The sequence below is a fragment of the Mustelus asterias genome, chromosome 7 (genome assembly GCF_964213995.1).
Source record: "Mustelus asterias chromosome 7, sMusAst1.hap1.1, whole genome shotgun sequence".
NCBI lineage: Eukaryota > Metazoa > Chordata > Chondrichthyes > Carcharhiniformes > Triakidae > Mustelus > Mustelus asterias.
Genome location: NC_135807.1, coordinates 15664573 through 15677449, shown reverse-complemented (window position 1 = coordinate 15677449; position 12877 = coordinate 15664573).

Genomic DNA, 12877 nt, shown 5'->3' with positions numbered 1-12877 from the left:
GGACGGCAGATTTCCTTCCCTAAAGGACATTGGTGAACCAGATGGGTTTTTAATCAACATTGGTTTTGTGGTCATCATTAGACCTTTAACTCCAGATTTTTATTGAATTCAAATTTTGCCATCTGACATGGTGGGATTTGAACCCAGGTCCCCAGAGCATTACCCTGGGTCTTTGAATGACTAGTCCAGCTACAATACCACTACGCCACTGCCTCCCCACAAAGGGAGGAGGAAATGAAGGAGAGGGTTCAGACTTCCCAAGGAGGCTGTGCCACCTAGTCCACTAAGATCGAAAAAGAACAGCCAAGCATCTGCTCATTCCAGCAGATACTGCCACTACTGCCCTCAATGTTTCTGTCACAGACAGATGTAAGGAATGAGTCAGTCTGTTCTGTGCTAATTGTTGTTGAAAGTTACTGAAACAGTGGAGTATTGTGCTGCACATTCCAGGCACCTCTGCAGGATCCAGCACTGATCCACAATAAAATGGGGGATACGTGCATTAAGGTTTCACATATTCACACACATATTTATCACATTTTCACAAGAATGAAACTACTATTTCTTATTCCCATTCATTGTTTTTTGCATTTTTTGCACTTCCGTTGTTTAGCTTTTGACCAACTGACAACTTACTTTAGTCACAAGAAAAATAGGAGATTGCATAAAACATAAAAGGTACATTAATTTTCATTAAGTTTCCCATTATTCTTGGCATTGGAGCTTAATACATTTAGTGCTGAATTTGATCCTTTGTCCCATGAACAGCATGCAGTTTTCTATGTAGGTTGTGGATGTGACATGTACTAAATGCTCCTGTAGCTCAGAGATTGCATTAATAACTGAAACTTCGCAATGGAAAGGACAGAGGAAGCTCTTTAACCACATCTGTAATTAACTAGGATAGGCATTAACTAGGATGGGCAGACACCAATGTCAGGAACCTCTGCTGCTTTAGTAGCCTTGGCATTGCTATTTCAAAAAACAATGCCTAATATCATTTGTGCAAGCTTGAGGAATTGTGCACAATTACTGTTAGTAAGAGTGCCAACCAATTATCCATCTGTCACTCATATTTGCCACTGTCCCATGTGTGCAAGTGTGCATTTATGAAGGGTTATCTATAACCAGGCTTAAAGATTGATCCCAGCTATAACTGCATCCTGGACCTATAGGAGTAACAGCAGCATAAATGATGGTTGCTCTTATTGTGTTACAATCTTTGTAAGCTGTAGATATCACTGTTACTGCTGAGTACTCACTTTTACCCCATGCACAATTCATGCCCAAGTATTCCACCTCTACTACTGCAACATGACTGCCTTATGTTCTAATGATGCTACTCTTGTAGAAGAGGGCGATACAGTCACACTGCTTTCAAATGCATAGTACGACAAGGTGAGCACCTATTCAATACTGTGGTGGTGCTATTTCAACCATTGTTTCAATGCAGGCCCAATAAAATCTATATTCCCCTAGGGGCTCTATAGGGACATTCGTGGGGCAGAACTTTAGTGTCCCTGCTTGTTGGGCTTGCAGACAGGTGGCCCAAAGCATTGCCCCGATGGCCCACCCTGCCATGACCTATCAATAATTTTACAGGGGGTGGGTGAGGCCTAAGATGGGCTCTCTACCCTCACCCTAATTGTGGCTATTAAATGGCAAACAAAACAGCGCCAGTAAGATCAGGGGAGGTAAAAACTGGGCACGAATCTAATTTTTCGCCTACTGCCCGATCTTAGCACCTTAGCTTGCTGAAAGTCGGGCAGAGCAAGGTTGTAAGATCACAGCCTTTAAGTTTTGCATTGGCCAAGTGGCTCATTAGCTGCTGAAGAAAAGGTCATACGAATTGTATTTGTATTATGGTTCTACTGATTGTCTTTGAAAAAGTTTATAAATCACATATTTAAGTTTCAAATTTTAAAGTTTTTAAACTTTAAAGTTTTTTTATTTATTAGTGTCACAAGTAGGCTTACATTAGCACAGTAATTAAGCTATAATGAAAATCCCCTAGTCGCCACACTCTGGTGCCTATTCGGGTTCACTGAGGGAGAATTTAGCATGGCCAATGCACCTAACCAGCACATCTTTCGGACTGTGGGAGGAAACCAGAGCACCCAGAGGAAACACAAGCAGACATGAGGAGAATGTGCAGACTCCACAAAGGCAGTGACTTTTTTGAAAACCATATGTTCCTGCAATGTCATTGATATTTTATTAATTTTGGAAATAAAACAAGATATTCATCTAATTTTGATCAAACATCGAAAAGTCAGGTCTAAAGCCTTCTGAGCTATCATAGGTAAACTAATCTCCTATGTTGTATGCCCCACCAGCCCGGCCAGCGAAAACAGAGAGTTTGGCGCTCAACCAAATTTCTATTCACTGCAGCGGGACAGGAGAATCCCAGCCATAGGTGAGGTCAGAGAATTCCAGCCAACATTTCAAGTCAATTATCTTTGATCAGAATCAGTTTGAAATGTAAACTTACTTAGGATGTGTGCAACCAATAGACCCTCTCCCTAGGTCAGTGCTGCCTGCTGTTTGTTTGCCCTCAGTTTTACCAAAGCCTTTACTTCAACAATTCCTCTTTTGAAAGTAGTGCAGCTTGCGAGAAAGTTGCCAAATCTGTTTCATTTATTACCATCCATCTCGTCCGTTGATGTAAATTAAGACCAGATCTCAGGTTTACTTACGACGTCAGTTGAGTACACCGCGTAACAATTTGGAATTTGCGGTCCATCGGCTCTGCAATATTTGGCCTGACTGATGTTTCTGGCTCTCTATCATAAAACCGTTACCTTTCTTTTAAACCTTTGTCGGAATTTATGAACTACAATAAATACTACCCAGAGCCTTGTGAAATAAGTCAGTGTAAAAACTGCTTACCGCAGTGTTGCACCCTGCATCCACACTTGAAAAGTGCTAAAAATTACAAATTGGCTCGAATGAAGAAAAAGTCCTTATTTTACACATTTTTTGGGCGGAAGAAAAGTCCTTTGATATAAACGTTTGCTCTGTTGACAGAATTTCCAATATCGAGTTTCTGCAACATGCAGAAATTGATAACACAGGATAAATTTAAGCTATAGACTGAGCAGTGTATGGTTTAAAGAAAATATAATTATTTTGCAATTTGTTACATTGATTTGTCGAAAAGTAGCTGGCTGGTAATGGTTGCTGTTTCTCAGATAAGAACATTACTGTTATTAATCACTTAAATACAATTTCTTTTTGACACAATGAGGTACAATGGGAGCCAATAAAATTTCAGGCAAACCATGGTTAAGTGATTTTTGTGCTTACCTCAGATAATGTTTCTTACAGTCTGTCCAAATGTCTGTTAACTTGTTTTCTGTTCCACACCATTGTGAAACCATTTGCTAGACTGTGCCCACTTTCCAGCTGTACAATAATATGCCACCTGGTATTGCCCTGCATAGAAAGATTCAGATGGAGGAAATGAGCTGGAAGGGCTCAATATTTGTGAATAAGCAGCATCTTGCCTGTGCAGAATTTGGGTGACAGCACCAAATCTCTACTGATTCCATTGGAGTAATCAAAATTTATTGCACCTCGTAAACTTTCTCATGTTAAGCAACAGACCAGCAGCAGTGCGTGTCATTAATTCTTCAATTTTAGAACTGCATCAGTGATGAGGGCAACTCAAACCCAACCTATTCACTGCTCCAGCCTGTATATCCAGTTAAAACATTCTCTGACAAGCAACTGGAATTTTGACACAAGTGGGATATCGGCCTCCCAATCCTGACAAACTACAACAAGCGGTGGAAGGTAGGTTGTGGGGACATTGGGGGAGGTGGGTGAATTTCAGAAAATAAAACCAAATTCACTTGGGCCATATTTGAATCATAGAATTATTCAGCACAATTGAAAGCCATTTGGCCCATCATGCATGTACTGACTGAAATGCACGCATGAGGACAGCCTCAACCGGGATCTCGGGTTCATGTCACACTACATGCAACCCTTGCCATTTGGCCTGGGCTTGCAAATTCCTACTAACTGCCCAATTCGCACCTCTTTAACCTGCGATTGTCTCTCTGTCAGGTAAAGACTTGATTACCTGTAAAGACGCGCATTCCAAACATTATCGTGCGATTGCATCTCTGTCCATATATGCCGTGTTTGTGAACCCAACTCTCCACTCACCTGATGAAGGAGCAGCGCTCCAAAAGCTCGTGATTCCAAATAAACCTGTTGGACTGTAACCTGGTGTTGTGAGCTTTCTTACTGTACCCACCCCAGTCCGATGCCGGCATCTCCACATCATGACTCTGAACGAGCTAACAATTAGACCTGCTCTCCTGCTATTTCCACATAGCATTTCAAATTTTTTCTTTTTCAAAAGAAATTCCTTTTTAAAGTTGCTATTGAATTTGCTCCCTTTCAAGCAATGCCATCCACATCATAACAATACAGCATGTAAAATATTCTCCTCTGTGCCCTCCCCGCCCACCTCCCCCCCCCCTCCCAACTGTTTTATTGCCAATTATTTTAAATCCATGTCCCCAGGTTATTGACCCATCATGTTTCTTCATTCAAACCCTGACAGCAGCACCTCACACAGAACCCTGTGACTGTCGATACACATAACCACTCACTTCCTGGCAGCAGCATTTAACATTCCTAACGCACAATATCATTTCCAAACAATTGTATTGTGTTCAGCACTAAGATCAGAAGCTAGGTTAACAAGCACTGCAGCATTGCTACAGTCTGGGGCGGGGTCGTTGTTGGGGCGGGGGGGGGGGGGGGGGAGGAGGGTGTACTGTGATGGTATATGAGAGTTAAACTTTTAGCCAGCTGAAACTCAGCCACCCTCCAGGCGGCTATGCCAAGATTCAAATGGGAGAAAAGGTGGAGCCATTTTGAGATGCGAGCCTCATTTAAATCAGACTGGCATGCTGCAGAGGCCAAATAGAAGCCCTGTTGCAGTTCACTGGAGCCAGGGCACAGTAGCCTGTCTGGTGGCCAGGGATCTCAAACTGTCTGAGGCCCTCAGTTAAACAGATGGTCTCCATCTGTGTCACCTGAGTCATCCATAGGCAGGAGTAGAAAGAGCAACTCCTGCCCTCCCCATCAAGGCTTTGGGAACACTTTAGCATGGATTTGTTTAACAATATAGTTAAGAAAACCCACCAATGCCTCTACTTTCTCAAGAGGCATGTCCACTACTACTCTCACCAACTTTTACAGATGCGCCATAGAAAGCATTCTTTCTGGTTGTATCACAGCTTAGTATCGCTCCTGCTCTGTCCAAGACCGCAAAAAACTACAAAGAGTTGTGAACAAAACCATGTCTATCATGCAAACCAGCCTCCCATCCATTGACTCTGTCTACACTTCCCACTGCCTCGGAAAAGCAGCCAGCATAATCAAGGACCCCACGCACCAAACTCTCTTAAACCATCTTCCGTCGGGAAAAAGATACAAAGTCTGGGATCACGTACCAACTGGCTCAAGAACAGTTTCTTCCTTGCTGTCATCAGACTTTTGAATGGACCTACCTCATATTAAGTTGATTTTTCTCAACACCCTAGCTATAACTGGAACACTACGTCCTCTCCTTTCTTTCTCTATGTACTGTATGCTTTGTCTGTATAGTGAGCAAGAAGCAATACTTTTCACTGTATACTAATAAATGTGACAATAATAAATCAAGTTAAAAATAAGGTGAAAATCTTTCATCTAGTGGTCAAATATTACTCCCGCTGGATAGAGCTACAAAAACTACATGGCCTTACTCTGAAGCTTTTATTACCTCCTTAAAGAAAACATTCACTAAACATGGCATTCCAGACATAGCCATCTCCAATAGTGGTTCAAATTCACCGATGATCCCTCTGCAGCTTCCTAACTCACAGACCACAATCAGTAAGGATAGGCAACAACACCTCCGCCACGATCATCCTCAACACCGGTGCCCCACAAGGCTGTGTTCTCAGCCCCCGACTATACTCCTTATATACCTGACTATGTGGCCAAACTCCCCTCCAATTCGATTTTCAAGTTTGCTGACGACACCACTGTAGTGGATCAGATATTAAACAATGATGAAACAGAGTACAGGAATGAGATAGAGAATCTGGTGAACAGGTGTGGCAACAATAATCTCTCCCTCAATGTCAACAAAACGAAGGAGATTGTCATCGACTTCAGGAAACGTAAAGGAGAACATGCCCCTGTCTACATCAACGGGGACAAAGTCAATAGGGTCGAGACCTTCAAGTTTTTAGGTGTCCAGATCATCAACAACCTGTCCTGGTCCCCCCATGCCGCCGTTATAGTTAAGAAAGCCCACCAAAGCCTCTACTTTCTCAGAAGACTAAGGAAATTTGGCATGTCAGCAAGGACTCTCTCCAAACTTTTACAGATGCACCATAGAAAGCATTCTTTCTGGTTGTATCACAGCTTGGTATGCCTCCTGCTCTGCCCAAGACCACAAGGGACTACAAAAGGTCGTGAATGTAGCTCAATCCATCACGCAAACCATCCATTGACTCAGTCTACACTTCCCGTTACCTCGGCAAAGCAGCCAGTATAATTAAGGACCCCATGCACCCCGGACATTCTCTCTTCCACCTTCTGTGCTTTATGACCCAAGGATACCAGATGGTTTCTAACCATGATCCAAAGACTATCAGAAGCTGTTAAAGGAACTATAATTTACGATCAAGGACTGTTAACTGGACTTTGCTTCATGACTTGTATTGGGAACCCTGATGTATAAATATCCATGCTTCTTGTGTTCAGTGAGGACTTTGGCGTCCGCTTTCAAGGGGTCAAGTTCTCCCATAAGCTTATGAGAATAAAGCATGACTGTATTTTTGACTCATATCAGCCTATAGAGGTATAATTTCCGACTTCACATTCCCAAACGCTGGCTGCACTTGTTTTTCAAGTGGTAGAAGTTAGGGTTTGGAACATGCTGTGAAAACAGCCTTGGTGATTTCTTGCAGTGCATCTAATCTGTGGGATACACTGCCACCATTGTGGGCTAATGGTGGAGAGTGAATGTTTAAGGTGGTATTTGAGATGCTGATCAGGCGAGCTACTTGGTCCTGGATAGGATCTACAAAATTGTTGCAGATACACTCATCCAGGTAGGGAATATTCCACCTTACTCCTGATTTATACCTTGTGAATCATGGCAAGCCTTTGGGGAGTCATTAAGTGAGTAACCTGCCACAAAACTCCCAACCTCTGATCTGCTCTTGTAACCTCAGTATTTAAATGACTGGTCAATGGTAACCCCAAAGTTATTGCTGGTGGGGCATTCACTGATGGTAATGCCATTGAATATCAAGGGAAGATGGTTAGATTTTCTTGCTGGAAATAGATATTTCCTGATAATTATGTGGTGTCAGCATGAATTGACAATCAGCTCCAACCTGAATGTTGTCCTGGTCCTGCGCTGCATGCGGGCAGCTTCAGTATTCAGAGTTGTGAATGGTAATATACACTGCAATCATCAGTGAACATCCCCGTTTCCGACCCTACGGTGGGGAGACGGTAATTAATGAAGCCGCTGAAAATGATTAGGCCCAGGAGACATGAGGAACAACAAAATATATTTATATAGCACCTTAAAGTAATAAAACATCCAGGGAGCATTATAAAATAAAGTTCGTGGTGGGAGATACAGGAAGGATATCAGAGGTAGGTTCTTTACGCAGAGAGTGGTTGGGGTGTGGAATGGACTGCCTGCAGTGATAGTGGAGTCAGACACTTTAGGAACATTTAAGCGGTTATTGGAAAGGCACATGGAGCACACCAGGATGATAGGGAGTGGGATAGCTTGATCTTGGTTTCAGATAAAGCTCGGCACAACATCGTGGGCCGAAGGGCCTGTTCTGTGCTGTACTGTTCTATGTTCTATGTTCTTCCTTCGGGAAAAAGATATAAAAGTCTGAGGTCACGTACCAACTGACTCAAGAACAGCTTCTTCCCTGCTGATGTCAGACTTTTGAGTGGACTTACCTTGCATTAAATTGATCTTTCTCTACACCCTAGAAAGCTATGACTGTAACACTAAATTCTGCACTCTCTGTTTTCCTTCTCGATGAACGGTATGTTTTGTTTGTACAGCGGGCAAGAAACAATACTTTTCACTGTATGTTAATACATGTGACAATAATAAATCAAATCAAATCAAAGATTGCCTGAGCTCCCTATAGTACCTTCCAACGAGTGAAGAAGCTGAACAAGGATTACGCACTAACAAAGTAATCTTGAAGAAAAATGATGGCTTTGAGCTCACTCTGCTGAGCTATTGTTCATTCCATGATGGGTTTGCCCCATGCAAATTCCTGTTGGGCCACACACAAAAGACTCAAATTCTCTTTCTGCCCAAGACCTGGTTACTGGCACAGGGGAAGAGCATTATCAAACTAGGAAGAAGGAAGAAACCTAATGGACATGTCAGGCTTGTACGTTCAACCAGCAACCTAGAGCTCAAGACCTTTCTATTCTGGGAAAGGAGAGTGGCAATGAATCAGAGACCAGAATTGCGTGGATATGGCAGTTGATACACTGCTGTAACCAACATCATACCTGGTCAAAACGCAGTCAGGAATCATTCAGAAGAACAGATTTGCCCTCATATCAATAGACAGAAAACCATCAGTAGCATGGGCAGAGTTCCCTGAACCATACCTACTGCACCACTAGTGAAGGAAACCAGGAGTGACAGCCCCCTAGAACTGGCCTCAGAGCAGCAGGATTCCCAGCCACCCCAGAAGGAGCTTCATACTCATTCAGGGAGACTGGGAAAACCACCAAATAGCTATCCATTTCAAAGAAGAGACTTTGCAGGGAAGCGTAGGGCAATGTGGGTAATGTGGATAGACTCAGGGCATGGCAAGAAATGTAATGTGCTAACTCTAATCAGAGCTCACTGAGCATGTGCAAAAGAAGCTTAGTCACCATGATGTCACCCACTGAAAGAGGATGTCAGAGTAGCATCACGGAGGACAGCTCCAGCTCTTTGTTAGGCCTACTCAACCGTTGTAAATAGTTGGCATGTAAATAAATGTTTCTGAACAAAGACTATTGCCTCCAGCGGGATCTCTTGTAGGATAAGAAAATCCTGAGATAGGTTCCTGATAACAGAGTCAGGTGAGTGTAAACAACATAAATGTTCATTCATCCACTTCCTGCATTGGATTGCTCATTGTGGGTGGGTGGTGACTGTGCTCACCTCCTGGGCAATGGCCTCTCAGGCTGGATAGGTGTTGTCCAGGTGCTTTCTCAAGCCACTCATTGGGTAGAGCACATGCCGGTGGACCCAGATTCCTTGAATCTGGGCCTTGAGGAACTTGGTGGTTAAAGCTGGTGCTGCCTTTTTCTTGAGGCTACTTGCATTCTGCTTCAGGGTTCCAGATGTCCTGAATGATCTGGTGAGGATAGGTGGGCTGGAGAGAATGATATGAGTGTGTTGGACTGCTGTTTAAATATGGCGTGCCAGCTGATTGCGGACAGGCAAATCAACTGCTGGCCTGATAGGTGGTTTGGAGGGGAACTCGCCTGCACATCATCAATGATATTCCAAGTGCACAAACTGGCATGGGTTCCCACCATCCGAGCCAGCGGGAAAGGTGCCATGGGCGTCATGATGGCACAGTGGTTAGCACTGCTGCCTCACAATGCCAGGAACCCGGGTTCAATTCCGGCCTTGGGTGATTGTCTGTGTGGAGTTTGCACATTCGCCCTGTGTCTGCATGGGTTTCCTCCAGGTGCTCTGGTTTCCTCCCACACTCCAAGTATGTGCGGGTTTGGTTGATTGGCCACAGAACATTGCCCCTAAGTGTCAGGGGGATTAGCAGAGTAGATATGTGGTGTTGCAGGGATAGGATCTGGTTGGAATTGGGGTCGGTGCTGACTCGATGGGCCAAATGGCCTCCTTCTGCACTGTAGGGATTCTATGGGATTCTATGGATTCTATGGGAGCCACCCACCACTGCACTTAGAGTGGTGAACAGAGAATTCCACCCTGAAACAGATGGCCATCATGGCTTTCCCTATGGAAGAATTGTCATTGTTGTTGCCTATTCAAAGTGCAATGTTCAGAAACACTGAAAGCATTGAGTGATTTCCAGGGCACAGCCAGGGTGATGGCATCATCTTGCCACCATGACTTGGTACAGATATTATACAATCATATAGTTAGCTGCCAAGATATAGTGGATGGATGAATGATGAACAGTGCCACAGTCATTTTCCCATCCACTATCAGGATGCGCCCACAGTGTTGACTCTTGACCAGGTCCATCACATCTGCACGCTGTCACAGCATAACAGTGTGACTGAGAGGGAATAAACCAGCAAAGTGATCCCAGAGCACAGCATGTTCTGGAGTCACAGCCACACATACATAGCACCAAGCACTTGTGCAGAACTACCACACCATACGATATGCAGAAAATGGTTAGAGTATATAAACACGGAGTAACTGACAGCTTAGTATTCTGAATTGCTCATGAACCTTTCTGCCCCACATTTTTATCTAGAGAAAGTCACACACAGGAGACATGGAGGAAGCGATAGGCCCAGCTGCCCCACACTTGTCTAAAGCCTGGAGGTCTCCAGATGTATCCTGTATCCTGCAGGCCAACATAATACACCTACAACAATCTAGAAAGCGTGGATTCAAATTGCAGCTGCAGTGAGCCCAGCAGGAGAGAATGAATGTTCCTGGATTCAGTGCCAGAAAAGATTTGGGGATCTGCTACATTCCGGCTGAGTAGCTTGACTCATCTGCAGAGAGGGCCAAGGAAATGGTCACCTCTGCATATCCATATTCTGATGCACACTCTGTTTCAGTATGAAGGCTTGTATGTGTACACAGCTGATGTAGGTGCATATACCTAAATATCTCATTATGTTTCACACAGGTCCTAGTTCTGCTTGTTTGCCTGTCCAGGCCACTTCATCCCTCAGGCATCAGGAGGAGGAAGATGGTCTTATGGTCTTACATCCTCTTTCTCCAGCACAGCAATTCTCTCCCTTCTTTCCCTATTGTTTCTGAACGCCTTGCGCTCAGGAATATTTAACAGCCAATCTTTCCCTTGCTTGAGCCAGATCTCTTATCACCACAATATCATATTTCCATTATGCATCTGCACCTGTAACTCCCCAGTTGTATTTACTATATTTGTGCATTACATACATGCATAGTAACCCTGATTTAAATGTCATTACTTTCTCCCTTATTCCAACTTCATTATTTTAACTATTCCAACTTACTATTCTCTACACTAATGCTTTCTGTCTCTCACAGTATTTTGTGCATCCTGGTATTCCTCTCTAATATTTCCTCTTGGTTCCCACACCCCTGCTGAGTTAGTTTAAAGCCATCCCGACAGCATTAGCGAAACGCCTCACAAGGAACTCAGTCGCAGCTCTGTTCAGGTGCAACCCGTCCAGCTTGTACAGGTGCCATCTTCCCCAGAGCCAGTCCCAGGGATCTAAAGCCCTCCCTCCTGCACCATCTTTCCACCCACATATTCATCTACCTTACCCTCCTATTTCTGCATTCAGTTTCACATGGTCCTGGGAGTATTCCAGAGATTATTACATTTAAGGTCCTATTTGCAAATATTCGGTAAATTCTGATTGCAGGCCTCCGTCCCCCTTCCTACCTAAGTCATTAGTACCAATGTAGACCGGGACCTTGAGCTGTTCAGCCTCCCCCAGAAGAATGTCTTGCTGCTGCTCTGTAAAATCCTTTACCCTGGCACCAGGGAGGCAACAGACCATCCTGGAGTCACATCAATGGTCACAGACATGCCTGTTTGTTTCCCTAACTAACAAATCCCCTCTTACTTTTGTTCTTTTCTTCTCCTTCCTCCCCTCCTGTAGAGCTGAGGCATTTGTTGTATCACGAATCTGGTTCTAACTGCACTCCTCTGAAGTACCAAGTTCCAAATGCGGAAAAACGATTTCTGAGTGGGACCCCAGGGGACTCCTGTTCTACCTGCCTAGTTCCCTTGGGCTACTCACTTCCTCTCTTCCTCCAGGTCCTTAAGCTGTAGTGTGACCACCTCTCTGAATGTGCTATCAACATAGCTCTCAGCCTTGCGGATGCATCACAATTCTCCAGCCACCACTCAAGCTCTGAAATCCGGAACTCAAGTTTCTGAAGCTGGCAACACTTCCTGCGCAGGTAGTTGTCTAAGACACCAGTAGCATCCATGGCTTTGCACACATTACAGGACTGAGCTGCCCTGCCATGTCTTAATTTTACATCCCTTGCATTAACTCTATTATATTTTGGATTACTTGTAATACCGATACTACATCGAGCTGAGAAGTCACATTTTAGCTTAGCTCCCTGACATAGTAATCAACACCTATTCAGGCAAAGGGAGTTCAGGTGATTGACAGTTAACTGTCACTGAATCAGCTACCTGTTTAACTCTGCGACTTAATTTGGAAAGATTTACCAGTTGGAATCGCATTTTGATCCAAATTCCCAAATATACTCACTTGGTCTGTGTCTCACTCACTGAAGTTTCAGTTCAGGGTGAAATGGTGGAATGAAAGGGGTCGTGTGACCTTCTCTGAATTCTGCTTGGGTTGCTTGGTAAATAAAGGTTAAAAGGGGATTCCAAGTGGTCTTACTGGGAAGAAGCTTTGAGTTATTCACACCTGTAAGCAATGATCAGGGCAGCTATGCTGAAGATGGATAGTGATTTCCCCCCTCCCAACAACTCGCTAGCCCCTGTCCCTTGCCCCTCCCCCACAATTTTCATTCTGGGAGGTCCCACAAAGCCTGAGGCATTAAAATGGGGCCACATCGGGAAGAAGTTTGGGGAGCGCTGCTTTTAGGTGCTATTTCATCTGAGCATTCCTT